The following is a 14,337-nucleotide window of genomic DNA, read 5'->3' on the forward strand; positions in this document are numbered from 1 at the left end:
GCAAACTCTCCCACTTTTGTGCCTGCACCCTGTGTTTAGGCTGGTGTAATAGTCTTCCACGCTTTCCTTTGCAGGATCCCCCAAGTGCAGCTCCCAAATCCCCCAACAGTTAGTGCCCCACAGACCCTCCCCAGGGTCTCCTGGCCCTTGAGGCTTCCTTGTTGGCAGAGAGACAGCGATACTACCCTCCTGTCTCCTCCCAGGTTAGCCTCCTCACTGAGGTTTGCCCAGGGTTTTTAGAGCCCTCTCCAGCCCCAGGCCAGCTGTCACGACTTAGCCCAACATGTTCGTCTGAGCCAGCCCTCGTTAGGGCTTGCAGCTGGGCTCCCTGCTGAGTACCTGCATCTCTACACTTGGCCTCCTGGCCAGCGAGCAGGCTGTAGCCAGCATTTTGGCAGGGCTGTAAAGGGGGTTTTACCCCTGCCCTGCCACACTTTCCTTGGAGATGAGCTCAGGTTTTGTGAGGGAATCGGGCTGGGTGCCCACACCCTTCTCGCTGTCATGAAGGTGAGACGCAAGACGTTTGTCCCTGTCACTTCCGTGCGTGGTTGTGTGTTACCAGCCTGCATATTTGCAGCAGGTGAATTTCAGAGTTGGGCAGTTTTGAGTATTGGCCTAAACCAGATTCTTAACTCCAGGCCCATAACTAACGGCACTAGAAGGGCTGGCCTACTTATCCAACCGGAAAATGGAAACACCACGTGACTTCTCTGACCAGTTGCAACGGGCCGGAGCTTTGATTACCCATAGAGCGCTCTTTGCAGTCAATCCACAAAGTGGACTGAAAAATAAATTCCATTACTTCCAAATGACAAATAAACCTGTGATCTGCTCCTGAGCAGAAAAAGGCAAAGTTAATAGATGAATGATTCATTGTGAATGCTTCTCTCTGTTCTCCACTGACTCATCCCAGAGAGAGATTATTCCCTATGCTTCCTCCCCACCCTAATGTGCACGCACCAGGCTGGGGAAATGATTGTGACTTTTACAAGCTTGTGCACCATGCCAGGATCTTGTGGAGAACACACTGTCTCTGCTGGAAGATCTGGGTTTTCTCCACAATTGGGATCTGCATGTTCTGTTACCAGTGCCCGGAGTACCAGTGAATCTGATACATGTGGGGCTGACAGGAAGTTTATACCTCTGCTGCACAGAATTCAGGGAATCTTTCTTCATCCTGCAAAATTCTCTTTCCTCGCCTTGATGCCCTCCATTCAGCAGAGAGCAGTTTAGTTATACCTCTTGTTTATTCATTGGGGAAGTCTTTCTAGTCTATTATTAACCCATTGAGGAAGTGGCTGTTTGGCACAGCCTGCTAGCTTACCTGGAAGATAAGGGAGTTTCAGGTTGTATTGCTTAACCGACAATGGTGTAAGCCTATTGCACCTCTATCCTGGCATGCAGCCCTCGCCCAGCTGTTCCACCTGCAGCCTCTCCCCCTCGGCTCTGCCAATGCACCTAATCTGCAGCCCACACTGCCTTGCCAACTGCTGCAGTCCTGAACCCTCCAGAGAGATGGGCAGGAGCTGGGTTGGGGGATTGCAAAAAAAATGTTGATGACATGCCCCGAATTAAGCTCTTCCCCAATGTTTAGGGTGGGGGTGCATGGTTCTGTTTTGCAGGCATTTCCTTATTGAGCTCTCTAGACCTTTCTGCTGTCTGAATGAGAATTACAATGGTACTCCTGCTCCCCTCGCTTCTCTCACCCGCACGTCTCCTCTTGGTCCTTTCCTAATACCTGTGGGGCCATAGATGGGTAAGATCCCCCCAGCAGCTGCTAATTGGAACATGTTGGGAGAACAGTGAGCTTAGGTGAATTCTGTTTGTAGGCTGTATCCTTAGCAATCGCACAAACTCCAGTTCAGTTCGGTTCTGCCTTTCTGGCTCTCCCAGACTACTTCCTCAGCCCCTGACTCCAACAGCAGTTAGAGATGGAGGGGGCAATGGTGTGGCCTTTTAAATTCTTTTCTTTCTTTCTTTTGAAAATTTCCAACCATGTCTATAGCTGGGTCATAAAATGGAGAAATAGTTTTGTGAACATTTTGTCAAAAAACCTTCCCCGTTTTTTTATTTTATGTTTTTTTTTGTTTCAAAGTTAGTCATTTTGTCAACATTTGGAAGACTTCCACTGGCCCAAAAGGAAACCTAGTTAGGGATGTAGTGAGAAGAGCCATGTAAAACTTCAAATGGGTCTTTCCAATGTGAGAAGCCGACCGCTCCTAGCCGACGTGTAACCAGTGGATGCAAGGAGGCCCTGGACTACAGTTCAGGTTTTCTCCTCCATGTCCCAGGTGCATTTGTTGCCCCCTGGGCCTACTGTACTTGTTGGATATTAATGAAAACTTTATTAAACAAACACTTTCCACCCTCACGGGTAAATCCCAGGCTGGATCTCTGGTGCGTCTGCCTTCCCCTGCGATGGGGATTTCGCTCTGGCCTGGACTCCAACTAGACCCTGGTGTTAACCTTTGCAGTGAACATATGTTGATTAAAAACCTTTGCCAGGGTAATAAATTACTGGCGGCAGCTCCCTGAGCCTTTGATCCGAACTAAAAGCCGAGGGGGCGAAGTGCGAGCCTCATTTTCAGGGAGTGAGCTGGGGAACAGGAAAGGATTCCTGTGAAGAACCCCCCCCCTTCCCAGGTTGGGGGAGAGACAACCTCTGAGAGACAAGGGAAGGAGGAGGAACTGCAGGTAGGCTGGAGAAGTGGGTGTGTCTGGTGGGGGGCACTAAGGGAGTTATTTACTTGCATGGTTGGGACCCGATATCCAGCCAAACTGCTAATAACAGGGCTGGGCCTGAACAGAAGAACTGGAATCAGGATTCAAACTTCCCCCAGGTCTGGGGGCTTTGGTTCAGGACCATCTCCATTGCAAATTGTGGGCCCCTCGTGTCCCCGCGAGCAGACACGGATATTTATAGGTGTCTGGCAGGGAACGGGCCGTCTACAGCGACAGCAGCGGTTAATGGGCTCGTGTGTAACACAGCCTGGGTGTATTTGCGAAGGTGTGTTTTCCAGACGCAGACAGGAAAGCCTTCGGTGTTTTGTTTTTTCAAAGCCGTTTTTCTTTACCGTGGGCCGTGTCTGAACTCACCTCGTTTCTGTGGGGGATCCCAGGGGAGGAAAGCTGGGCCGGGGTGGGGGGAGCTGAACGGAACGTGCCGAAGACGAGGGTGGATCTGGAGGCTGTATGCGCTGTGATTCCTCGTGCTGTTTCTACTCTTGCTCTGATCCCAGCCTTGTCTCGGGCCCTTCTGTGGCCTGGGTTAAACTGAGTATTGACGAGCCCGAGGAGCAAAGCCTCTCTTCCTTGAGCGCTGCTTATTTCTGCTCCCACTTCCTACTGACTTCCCGTGAGCCGGGAGTGTCTCTGGATAGGTGACAGGACGGGGCGGGAGGAATCAATAAAATCATTCCCCTCTCTGTGCCTTGGTTTTCCCATCCGTAGTGATACTGACTTACCAACCGGGCTTAGGGCATTAGCCTGGGCTCTGGGAAATCCAGAATCAAATGCCTGTTCCACCACAGGCTTCCAGCATGACCTGGAAATGAATGGGAGTTAGAAGCCTATATACCTGTTGAGGATCTGGGTTTTAGTCTCTCTCTGCCTCAGTTCATCTGTACAATGGGGATAGTAGCACTTTCCTCCCTCACAGGGATGTTGTGAGGATAACGGCGTTAAAGATCCCGAGCGCTCAGCTAAGTGCCTAAGACAGATACTTCAGTGGTGGGTTGTGAGGATTAATTCATTAGTGGGTGCAATTCACAGAGAACCAGCACAAGGCCCAAGCCCAATTTCAGCTCTATTCTGAGAGCTTCAGTGGGACTTAACTGGTGCTTTGGGGTGAATTTCACCCCAGTATGTGAAAAGGGGCTTTGAAATCCTTGGCTAGAAGGTGCTATGAAATGCAAACTATTATTACATTCATAGTTATAACAATAAATAAGCTCTGAATCCCCTTAACGGTGAACCAGAAATCATTACTTGCTATTGCATATAAGAATAATAACATTGTTTGACATGTTCAAGGTATTTCATCTCAGGCCCCTCGAAAAGCAATTAATGAATTAAGCCTCACAATGTTACTGAGAGAGATGGCGTTATTTCCACTTTACAAGGCCTTGCCCAGTCATTTTACAAGGCTACCCGGTGAGTCAGTGGCCGGGCCGGGCCATCTCATGCTCCAACGTTAGGCAATGCTCCTTCAGCTTACAAATTAGGGGCAGCACTTGGAGGCAGGGCTGTCGTTTTGTTCTGTGTCTGTACAGCCCCGAGCGTAATAGGGTCCATGTCTAGAGCTCCGAGGTACTATGGTCATACAAATAATAGGTTATAACAATAATGCCTTTTTTAGTTGTAAGGTGCAGAATTTACAGCTCTCCCATAAGATCGCGGCATATTTGTGATAAATTCTTCTGAAACGCTTAACAACAAAAAATAATGTTTTGCATAATAATCAACTTGGACCAAAGTTAATCAAAAATATACTGAAAAGCAATATAAGTTTTCTGACTCAATTGCTATTAAAATGTTCTGTCATAGGAGTTAAAACATTCTTACCATGGAATCTCATATGCCCTAAACAGTATTTCTTGTTCTACTGAGCAATCATCTGCTTTCTAACCCGTGTAGACCTAATGGGGAGAAAAGTTTCTAAAAGAAAGCTAGACACAGATGTTTAATAAAATCTGGCCATATTCGGTGTAGTGCTAGCCATCACAGCTATCGGTGTGGTTCAAATATGCATGCTTTCTTGTGTGTGTGGCTCCATTGGAGAAGTGTGCTCTTTGAAGACTTTTCACTAAGCAAGAATTTATGATAGAGGATGAAAATTATGCTTTGCTCCCTGAGGTCTCAGTTAGTGGGGTTTCTTCAACCCATTTTAGTAACCCAACTTGGCAGGGACTTGGAAAATTTCCCCAGCGAAACAAAAAACTTCTAGGTTTGGATTCAGTTCCATCACCCAGTTGCGTTAGTCAGCATGGACCAATGCTCATCCCCCCGGGATTCAAAACAAAGAAAAAACAGCTCACAGTTTATGTCCAGTGAAAAATAACATGCACGTGATGTAAGGCGTTACTGGGATTGGCTGCTCATTTTCGTAGTCACCTTAGCTGGATTTTAGGAAGTTGATGCTGTCGAAGCCATGTTTACCTGATGATGAATGAAGAACCATAACAGAAAATAAATAAATATCAGCAACACCTATTTTTTGCCAATCACGGTCGTCCAAGGTCACACATTTCTGTGTTAATAGAACCACTGCCAGAGTTTAGCATTTTAAAATCATCCCAGAGTAAAGAGGAACATCTTCAGGCGCTGTTATCAAAAAGAGATTAGACACTTATATGGCTAGCAAGACTATCCAAAGTTATCACCCAGTTGGTAAATTTTCAAAGAAGCTCCTGCGTGCTTTCTCCCAATCTGCTCTTCATGCCTGGGAAGAACTCTCCATAAACATGCAAATCCTTCTTTAAAACTCTCCTATGCCGGGATGTCTACAAAACAGTTGACAACAGTCAGACAGCTAGTGACTACTGCTGTCATGATGACCAGTATTGTCTCATTGGTTCCTTATGCTCTCCCATCTGTCTGTCTGTCTCCATCCTTTATCTCTTGTCTTGTACTTAGAATTTAAGCTCTTTGGAGCACGGACCAAATTTTTGTTCTCTGTTTGTACAGCGTCTAGTGCAATCGGGTCCTGGTGCATGACTACAGCACCTAGGTGCTACAACAATACAAATAATAAATAATAATTAATTTAATTATAATTATTTGTGTTTTAAAACCCATGAATTTTGGAAGGAATATCGTAAGTAGAGTTGGTCACCAAAAAATGATGGAAAGTGGCTTTTTGACAAAACTGGCAAAAAAAAAAAATCCGTTTTCATCCATTTTCCAGATGTTCACTGAAGAACTGGAATGTTTTCAGTTGCCGGAAACTGAAAAAAAAATTAGTTTTCAGGGTTTTGATTTTTTAAGAAAACCCTGAAAAATGTTAACAAACGTGTTCTTTGTTTTCATCACAATTTTTCATTGGGGGAGGGTGCAAGAATAACCCCTCATGCTTCAAGTCTTAAGCCTCTAACTACTGTGGGGTCAGGAGGAAACTTTCCCTGGCCAGATTATGCCTGATCAGTTCTCCTGACGCAACCGGTACTGACTAATGTTGGAGATGGGATCCTGAAATACCGGTTTGATATAGTGTGGCAATTTCTATGTTCGTACGAGTCCTTTTTCACTCTCTATATCCAGTGGGAAAGCTATAGGGTGTTTTTAAAAAATAATGGACGTTTCCAGCATCGTAGCAACACATTTCTCCCTGGCACCCTTAAAGCTCCAACCCTATCAAAGATCAAAACTACAAATTGTCTACAAGCAAAATTTACAATAGACTTCCAGAAGTGACCTCTCTTGCCAAGATTCAGAGTGCAGCAAGTGGCACAGACTTTGGTTTCAAGCTGTTGCTAATTAGTTAAAGCCTTTTAAAAGAGTCAGGAAGTTCCCCATTCGAAGCCACAAGCTTTATTTGTACTCTATACCAGCCATTCTTCGGTTTTGGAGATGGTCTTTTAAAGACTGTTTTTATCCTGAGGAGGATGCGGAAAGGGGATGTGTAAGGCGAGGTGATAGAAATAACATACACTACAAAGAAAAGCAGAAGGAAAGTTTGTGTTACGTTAAGCAGGTTACTCAGTAGAGATGGGGCGCAGTTAAACTTACGGCATCTCCTTCTGAAAAAAGATAGATTGATGCTGTCATTTTATTGGTTATGAAATAACCCCCCACCTCCATAAATTAGAAACGTGGTTTGACGTCTGGGAGTGGAAAGTGTTTGGCTCGTATATAATGTGAGTTGCCTATGGAACATGATACATTACAGCACATGGAAATTACCTGCACAAAGATGTTCTATGAAGTTATATTATGGTGCACTTTCTCCTAAATGGCGCTGTAAGCCGATCCTTCCAGTGAAGTTGTTGCACCTTGCCTCCTAGCATTATTGAACCATATCCTACAACATGCACCCGGCCTATACATGCCGTTCTGTGCTCTTTATATGTGCCCTTAAATATGTAGGGTAAAATTCACAGCACAAAGCCTATGCACCCACTTGAATCAACTTCAGCCCAGTGGAACTCTGCTCAACTCCCCTAATGGGCATAAGAGCAACTTAAATACTGGCAAAAGCTTGGTACTAACCTTTGGAATAAGGGGTAAATTTCACCCAAAGAGAGAACGGAAGCCTGGATCTTTCAGGAGGAAGGAATGGGCTACAAAGCCTTCCAACCTGTGCATCGTGGGTTTGAATTCAGCGTGTCTAAAGGTCGTAGCATTTGGTGGCCTTTGGGAAAGGAGTTTGTGGTCTCTGTTCAGTCCTAATGCTCAGCCTTCGATGCTGAGAGTAGGCATTCAAGGAGACCTGGGCTTTGTTCCCAGCTCTGCCCGGCTACTTGTGTGATTCTGGACCAGAGATATTGCCTCTCTGGGCCTCAGTTTCCCCATTTGCAGAAGGGGCGGAATGATATGCAGGTATGTGCTGAGGCTCTAGCCCTTTGAGGGTCTGTAAGGAGCTTTGAGGTCCTCTGATGGACAGCTTTAGAGAAATGCAAAGTAGTAGTATCCCGCCAGCACAAATGAGCGGCCTTCCTAGCAGGCGGATCAGAGAGGTGATGGATGGAATAGGCTGTAGAAACTGAATGTCCCTTCCCCTCCATTTCAGGGCATAGTGAGGGATAAGAGCCTCTGACCCTGTGAGATCTGAAAGGAGCCCGACTCTAGCTAGAAGGCAGTGCATGGCTGCAGTTGCATTGAAGAGGTTAGTTATGAGCAGTTTTTATAAAGGACTGATTTTTCCAGAGGGGGAGTAGAGTGGCATTTTCAATGGAGTCTCATGCAACATGGGATGCATGCTTAGATCAGAGGTGGCCTGTAGTCGCCGTGGCTTTCCCACCTGTCCTGTACCACTTGTGGCACTCAAAGTGCTATGTCAGCTCCATTCTGTTGGATTTTTCTATTGCAGAATAACTTGAAACGTGCCACTAGTGTAGCTAGAGCAGCCAGAGAGGGACCCCCCATTCTAAAAGCATCTTCTCGGATTGACCAGCAAAAACAGTCGGGGCCGGGAGTGGGGAGAGATTATTTTCTCAGAGGGGAAGCGCTGTCATTCTTGTACTTTAAACCACAAAAAAAGAGAGGAAAAGAGGCAAGACAAAAAGCACTTTCTGATGGGTGTTTGTTAGAATCCCCTCTGTAACTTGCTGTCCTGTTGTTGTTATGGCTACAAGATTCCAGGGATGGACGTCAGTTTGCGGAGATTAAGTAATAGCTGGGTAGAACTGTTGTTTCCCCCCACACGCACACCCCAGATTTCTGATCATTAGCCAAGAAGACCATGGAAGTTAAATACGAAGAAGTTGTGAAATAGAACGCGGGCTCGGCATTCTGTCCTGTTTAATTTTTGGATCTTTTTCTTTCTTTGAATATATAAAGGAAAGCAGGAAGGGTGCTGATTACAAAGGGATGTGAGTTTAGGGAAGCAGCTAAATCAGGGAAAGCATTGGTTTAAAGGACTGATTCCGATTTCACTCACACCAATGTAAATGAGGAGAAATTCCACTGCAGTCAGTGGCATTACATCAATATGAGAGGAGAATCAGGCCCATGTGCCACGCGTCTTCATTCCTCCACTAGCAAAGGATATTGAAACTACAGCTAATATCTGAAATGATGAGAGAGGAAGATGAGGCAGCTACTGATCTGTCCTGAAAATCCAGGGGCAAAACCTGTCTCAGTTCTTACTCAGAACTTGCAGAAATTCATGGGAATTTTCCTGGATTAAGGATGGAGTGAGGACCTCAGGGGTTGTGTCATTGTTGATCCTATCACACTTTATTTATGAGGTTTTTATGAGTAACTGATTTACTGAACCAAAAGGGCCATTAAACTGCAAAGTCTAGACTAATATTAAGATCAGGGGCTGACTTAAAGGGATGTTGTCAATGTACTTTTCATAGAATTGTATCCAAAAGGAGTGATATAAAGAAAAAGAATGGGGGGGGAGGGGAAACCCTGATAAACACCATCTCAAGGGAAAACGTAGGAAGCAGAAGTGTTTGTACATTGCACTACCATAAGAACATACCTAAGGCTCTTTCATCAGTGATACTGGGATACTTAGCTCCTTAATATTAGGAACCTTCTAGAGTGTCAGTTTCAGAGCTGATGAGCTCTAATATGTGCCACAGGGGCTTGTTGCAGGCTCCAGGGCTTCTTCACTCATTTGCAGTATTAATACATTTGTAATTATCCAAGATAAAAGAAACAGGCTGTAAATACTGAGGCTTCAAGGGGTCAGATTTCTGCCAGCAGTCAGGTGGGAATGATTTTTGAATGCTATTTAAAGCATTGCATAACTCATCCGTGCATTGTAGAAGGGTTTAGTTTTCTTCTGAAGCATGAAGTATTGGCCACTTGATCCGATCCATGTTCTGATTCGGTATGGCAAACCGTGTATTCTTCTTATTGGCAGAGTAGCTCAGAGAAGGCCACCTTGGTTTAGATCCAGATGGGCAAGTCTCTTTGCAGTTGCCCCTGCCAAGGCAGTCTCCATTTAGCTTAGGGTGCCCATCACCATCGTACCTAGGTGCCAGTATTACCGCATGTCCAGAGACTATTTCATACGTAGGTTAGTAGTGTAAACACCAATTCTTCCATTGTTGCACCATTAAAGCAGCTGAACACCTGTACAATAAACCAGCAACTAGAATTCCTTTGGGCAAGCTGGTTAGCAAAAAGTCTCTGCCCATGTGTAGCAGCTGATAGTCTAAACTCAATAACTCCATGTTGTTCTTCCCTGTCTCTCCCCACGGCCCCCACCCCGAATAAATATTAGCCAGAAGCACCAAATCCACGTTATAAACCAATGGTTGTTGGAAAAAAAATGACCTGCTACACTGGAGTGAAAGGGAGTTTGGTCATTGATTTCAGTTACTTCAATTTGTTTATTACTTAGATGTGTGAGAGATTGAGTCCTTGCCTTGAAGAGCTGACATAGTTAAGGCCAGAATGCCATGCTAAATGCATGGAGGGATGGTAAAAGGGAGAACAAGGGTAAAGACAATATGATCAGAGACATTCCTGACCGATAGAAGTGGGAGAGGTCCCATGACCAAAGGTCATTACCATCTGACAGCTGTTCAGTGGCCTACGTGGAATGTCTGGTGGTATGTCTCAATCAAGTTCCTCCGGGTCCACTGTTCATCTCATAAGCACCACCACAGATTTCTAACCCTCCTCCCCTTTGCTGGCAATCTTGGTGGATGAGATGAGCCCTGGAGGCTGACCTCTCCTCCACACTGAAATCGCACACAGTCTAAGTGGCCAAACTGATATTACTTTGAAATAACTTTCTTGCCCACCCAGCCCTCCCCTACCCACTGAGCGCTTGTGTGCAAAGAATCAGCCTGGAGCAGAATGTCCAGCCGAGTCCTAGAAGAGCTTCACAAATAAGTGCTCGATACCGAACACATTACCAGAGACCCTTGGCTGTAGCAGCTTGGATATAATATACCTTCCTGCCCTTAAACTGCATCTCAAAAGCACTAACATCTGGGCTGTGGGCCTTGGAGAATTCTACTGCATCCATTACAATAGAGTGTCTCCCTGGTTTACATTACTGAATAAAAACGGTAGGGGGAAGCTTAAATCTTTTCTGAAACTTCCCCTTCCACAATCGTGTCTCGGACAGCACTATACTTGCATCGTCACAGACATTCAGAGTCTCCTCTAGACAACCATTTTCTCTCCTTAGTCTGTCCTTCACCCTCACCGGCTTCTCCTCTTTTCCCTTACCGTTGCATCCATTTACCAACCTTTTTATGGTGCCCCATCATGCCAAATTTTCCCTGAAAAATCTTCTTTGGGGCTGCTTTGGAAAACTGCATAAGCCCCGGGTTGTAGCTGGCTGCCTTTCTCAACCGAGTGCCTACAGCTTAACAGGGCAAAGAATAAAGAGCTGTGAAATGCAGAGATATAACAGATGTTGACGTGTAGTGAAAATACTAGACGCAGGAGCCTAAAAGAATAAATCTGAAAAATTAACACGTAGGAAAATGAAAAAAGGAGCAATATGTTTTGGTAATCATTTTGAACTGTTGAACCCGCCTGCTACAGTTCAAACATCTCTGGTATTAGGCAGATGTCATTCAACCGATGATTAACACATTACTGAATTTCTCCAGTTGTTTAATAAAAGTTTTACATAACATGCAGGTAATTGCTTCCAAATGTGAAGGTAACAATGTGGGTTTCTTTGGATGGCATTATTTCCTAGCATCAGGTGAAAACCCCTCTCGCGGCCTTTGTATCAGACAGAGCCCCACTATGAAGATTCCTAAGATGGCCAGCTGTGTTCCCAGCCACTTGAAGAGACAAAGAAAAAGGCTGGGAACAGGACGGGGGTTAGTGTTGCCTTTCCTTTAAATCTCTGTGAATCCAGTAAACAGGCCTCTTATTCCAAAACTGTGGCACAGTCATATAGTGAAAAATTACTCCCGGCCTGCTGGAAAATCAAAATCAAGTTGAAAGCCAATGTGGGTAAAGGGAAAGGATGGGGGTACATGTATTCATGACTTTGCCACTGGTGGGGATGGCCCTTCATGATAGCCAAAAATGTCATATTCGTCCAACTCCTCTGTTAGGTGTGTTCCATCAGAACCATGTCACCTCATCAGAGTGAGGCTGTTGTGCTGAACCCTACATGGGGTCAAAATCTTAAATGGTCCAAAACGAGAACAGCAGGAAGAACATATTAACTTGTTGACGTTGCTGGGCCGCCCCCTCAGCTAGTGCATCTGGTGTAGCTCCAGCGACTTGAATGTAGCCATGGTGATTTACACCCGCTGAGTATTTGGCTTGTTATGTAAAAGAACTGGTGCAAGAAAACACACGCCTCACTATTAAACGCTACCATGATGGGTGCTGTGCCAAGAGAGAACAGAGTCAGACCAGGGGTGAACTGTTTGTTCAGACTCTAGGAATTGCTGGCTACCGAGTTTCAAGTCCTCTAGTGAAGTTACAAAATCATAGCAACAGAGCCAGGATATAATAACATTATTATGGGACAGACCCTATGGAGCTACGGATCTGGCCAAAAGCATCCATAGATGGCTATTGGAAATTTGTTTGACGGGGCAGTCTTGATAGGACTAGCCTGCTTCCATTTGGAAAAAAAAAAATTCTGAGGAAATACTTGGCAATTTTCTCAGCGTGGTAGGGAATATCAAGTGTCACCCTTGCTGTATTGACCAGCAGTGGCATCTCCATTATGGCCACCATCGCTCTTTCTATAATATTATTGAGGCCTGTGAAGGTGATGAGAGATGGTCCAGTGGTTAGGCCGTTAGCCTGAGACTTGGGAGACCTGGCTTCAATTCATTGCTCTGCTACAAGCTCCCAGTGGGCAAGTCACCGCATCCTTCAGGGCCTCAGTGTCCCATCTACCTGATGGGCGTGATAGCCCTGCCCAACACTTGCAGGAGTGTTTTGAGGGTAAATCCTTTAAAGATTGTGAGGTGCTCGGATACCGTGGTAACGGGAGCCCTGTAGTACCATTGCTAGACAGATTCCCTGCAGCAATGCAATCAGTGCAAAACATGCTTCTTCTTATTAACAGGTGAAATTCACCCAGTGCAGAAGCCTGTGCGCCTTCCCTGTTTTGAGGCTTGGTGCCTCTGAGGGCTAACCGTCACCCAGTTAGAATTGCTTTAATTTTTTTACCACGTACCCTTCATCCTTGTTCGCCTGAAAAGCCCTGACAGTCCCGTCCTTGCCAGCTAGACGTGGGTTAGGGTGGGGTGCTGGAGCTAACGTGGTGGCTTGCCAGACTGTGGTTGATTTTGTAGATTTTACTGCACCTGGGAGGTTTGGGCCTATTCCCAGCACCATTGGCTGCATTGGCTCCTAGAGACAGAGTGATTTACAGGCATGTTATTAAAGCCATATTTTCATCCTCACAACACGATGTAAGTGGCGGGGGGTGGTAGAGGCAGGAGGAGGAGGAGGGGGAAGAGTTTGTTTCTCGGACCACCTGGCTGCTTAATGGAGATAAATATTAGCGAAGCTTGTAGAAGTGGCCTGACCAAAGTACTAGAGTATAGACTGCTGGGGACAGTCCTGCAGTGGCTCGGGTGGGATGGGGCAGCTGGGATCTAATAGACAGCATCCATCTCCTTTTTCTGTGACTCCTACAGTTAGGAGTCCCACCTTCCAGCCGTGTCAGGCACTAGGTTTCTGTATGTGGATGAGCTGATAAAAGAAAGAGAGGGATCACAATGGAAGTTAGGAGAATGGAAGTGGTGGTTAATTATAATTGAATGAATGCAAGTATATGTTCAATGAGCTAATGCATTAAAATTCTGTTCATTGGCCGTTCCTCATCCCTTATCGCTGCAGTATCTAGGCACAAGAGACATGGGAGCGTGATCCATCAAGGTCACAGGGCAGCAGCCAGCCCACGCCAGCAGAACGCAGACAATGGAGGGTCTGATCCAGAGTGCCTGGGCGTCTTTCCATTGACTGCTGCATGTAGGGCTGATCTACAGCCCCTGAATGCTCAGGTGTCTTGCTTTCACCAGCGGTACATCTGACTCTGGCTGCAATCACAAGCATGGGGTGAACCTGCCAAACCCAAGTCTTTTCATAAACACCTGCTAAGTACTTTCCTCCGGCTGAAACTACAAGCCTTTCTGCTATATATAGATTCCCAGCGTACACAGCGTTAATAACCTGCGTGAACATGCTTATGTTTAGAAAAGTATGCCCGCTCCCTCGCTACCACCTCCCCCACCGCACACTCTCCTCCATACCTCTCCCAGAATCCCAAGTGCCTTCTTAGCCTGAAAGGCACAGGCAGTCTGAAATAACAAACCATCACTACAACTAGAACATTAAACATGCACATAACAGTTCCCAGGGACACTTGTGTAAAATGTCTACTCCTCTGCAAGCCTTCTTCCTTCTCCTTCTTTTAAAGATCTCATCCCTCCTGCAACCTGGCCACTTTCCTCCAGTTCCACTCATAATACACCGGGTGCTCTGATCCTTGCACTCAGTCTGCCTTTTTGAGTATACCAGAGCATCATTGGAGTTCATCTCCAAATCCATGCTGTTTGCACCCATCTGGACTCAGTCCCCAAAGCATCTGCTAGAGTAAAGATCCCATGCAGTTTGTTCTGAGAATCACAGCCTGCTCGTGTGTATCCCAAAAATGGACGGAGACACCATGAATATTAGAGTTTCCAAAGGGGAAAAATATAATATGTGGACCCAAGT

General features: G+C 45.8%; 1 protein-coding gene across 1 annotated transcript in view; it reads left to right on the forward strand.

Moving 5' to 3' along the window:
• The first annotated feature begins 2,558 nt into the window (after positions 1-2,558).
• The window catches only part of LOC101943176 (uncharacterized), a 73,068-nt gene continuing 61,289 nt past the window's right edge, over positions 2,559-14,337 (forward strand). Inside the window, exon 1 of the mRNA XM_042853063.2 lies at positions 2,559-2,694. The gene's annotated coding sequence lies outside the window, so the exon portion shown is untranslated. The remainder of the gene's footprint in view (positions 2,695-14,337) is intronic.

This window comes from Chrysemys picta, chromosome 10 (assembly GCF_011386835.1).
Source record: "Chrysemys picta bellii isolate R12L10 chromosome 10, ASM1138683v2, whole genome shotgun sequence".
In the NCBI taxonomy this organism is placed as follows: Eukaryota; Metazoa; Chordata; order Testudines; family Emydidae; genus Chrysemys; species Chrysemys picta.